A 1,871-nucleotide genomic window follows, 5' to 3' on the forward strand; every position below is an offset into this window, starting at 1 on the left:
CCGGGCCGCCCAGTCACCTACCGGCCGAGCGCCGACTCCGCAAACGCGAGCGTGCGCGCCCCTCCAGCGAAGGCCTGCCGCTGCCGACCCCTGCGCTCCGGACCAGGTCGCCCCGCCCCGCCCCGCTAGCCACGCCCCCGGCGGCGACTTTGCCTGGCTTCACTCCTCCTTCTTCGGGGCGCGCCGCCACTTTGTCCCCGCCCACTCTTCCATAATAGCCAATGAAACGGCCCGATTCGTTCTGCCCCCCCCCGGTTTCCCCCTTCCTAGCAACGATTGGTTAACGAGGCCTAGTTTCCACAAATGGACACTATTTCCGGGCAAGGTTTGTAGAGGAGGTTACTGGGCGAGCCGATTGACGGGAGGCGGAGGCGGTGCGGCTATGCACATGCGCACTCGGCCCTTGGCGCTCGCCCGGTCGCATTCTTGAGATTACGGGAAGGAAGGGAGACTGTGCGCATGCGTGGGCACTCCCTGTGCGAACTCCGGTTACCTTGGAGATGGCAGGGCACTCTCCCTCTAGTCCGCGTGCAGCTTCCTGACTGGCACAAGGGTGAGGGCGGTGGCATTAGGAGTGCTGTTCCCCGGCCGGGGATGTAACTCAACGGCATAGCGCTTGACTGGCAAGCGCGAAGCCCTGGGTTCAACTCCTGACACACACAAAAAAATGTACAAAAAAACAAAACAAACAAAAAAAAAAACAACAGGGAAAAAAGCTGTTCCTGAGCACCGCAGACCGAAGACGAGGGAGACGGTACCCCGGAGCGCAGTGCACACCTGTAGACACGCGCCACGGTCACAGTGCTCCTTTCTGAACGGGGGCAGGGAGGGGTGGCCAGGCAGGGAGCATTTTTTTTTTTTGCAGAGATATTTTCTAGAGTTCTCACGATGAGCTTGTGTTTCATTTGTCATAAACATTCCAAACTTTGGGCCAGTGATATAGCTCAGGGCTGGGAATGTAGCTCAGTGGCACAGTGCCTGCCTGGCAACTGTGAGGTCCTGAGTTCGATTCCCAACACCAAAAAAAAACCAAAACACCCAAACTTCATTGCTTTCTGAAGTTTCCAAAATAAGAGATGTGCTCCTACCCTGTCTCCCCGATTCCATCAGGGGTCCCGGCAGACGGGGATGGGTGAGTCTTTAGGGAGAATCTGCTTGGGACCCCTGACAGGACCCTCCATCCCAGCACCTCTCTCTGGAGGTCGGTACCCACTGGACAGATGCTGGCTGGGGCCTGGGGAAGCCGGTTCATTTAGGCAGGGGTGGGAAGCTGACAACCTGAGAGCCTCATCTCTCACCTGGGCCACAAATCCAGTTTGTTCAGCTGGCCCAATGTCGTTTGCTTTTTTCTTTCGAGACAGGGGCTTGCTATATAGGCCAGGTTGGCCTTAAACTCACTGTGTAGCCCTGGCTAGTCTCGAACCTGTGATCCTCCTGGCTCAGCCTACAGAATGCTGGGGTGACAGGCATGCACCACCTTGCCCTATGTGGCCCAGTGTTCTTTTTTTAGACTGAAATTTGAATGCCTTAGTGCAGAGCCTGCGGCTCCTCATAGCCCTAATCCCTGTCCTACTCCCAATCAACCTTGTATCTTGCCCCCCGCCCCCGCAGGCAGGGCACGGCTCCCACAGAGCCTGTGTTTCAGAGCCAGGCAGCCTCTGGGCACGTCCTGGCTGCCAGTGGCCTGCTTGGGAGACAGTGGGCAAGAAGAGGATATGGGGCCCCAGAGTTGGCTCACCCCTGGGGTTTGCATTCAGTGATTCGAGCACAGGCAGAATTGAGGCAGCTGTGCAGGTTGGTACCAGACTTTGGGTGCGTGCTTGCCCTCCCACCGCCTGCTTGCCTCTGGGCACACCACTTCTAAGGAAAGC

At 57.8% G+C, this 1,871-nt stretch overlaps 1 protein-coding gene across 1 annotated transcript in view; it reads right to left on the reverse strand.

Annotated features, from left to right (window-relative positions):
- The window catches only part of Map3k14 (mitogen-activated protein kinase kinase kinase 14), a gene marked incomplete in the record, with an annotated part of 47,022 nt that extends 46,911 nt beyond the window's left edge, over nucleotides 1-111 (reverse strand). Inside the window, 1 exon segment of the mRNA XM_013519161.1 lies at nucleotides 22-111.
- Nucleotides 112-1,871: the final 1,760 nt, after the last annotated feature.

This window comes from Chinchilla lanigera, unplaced genomic scaffold (genome assembly GCF_000276665.1).
Source record: "Chinchilla lanigera isolate Chin_1 unplaced genomic scaffold, ChiLan1.0 scaffold00050, whole genome shotgun sequence".
Taxonomy (NCBI): domain Eukaryota; kingdom Metazoa; phylum Chordata; class Mammalia; order Rodentia; family Chinchillidae; genus Chinchilla; species Chinchilla lanigera.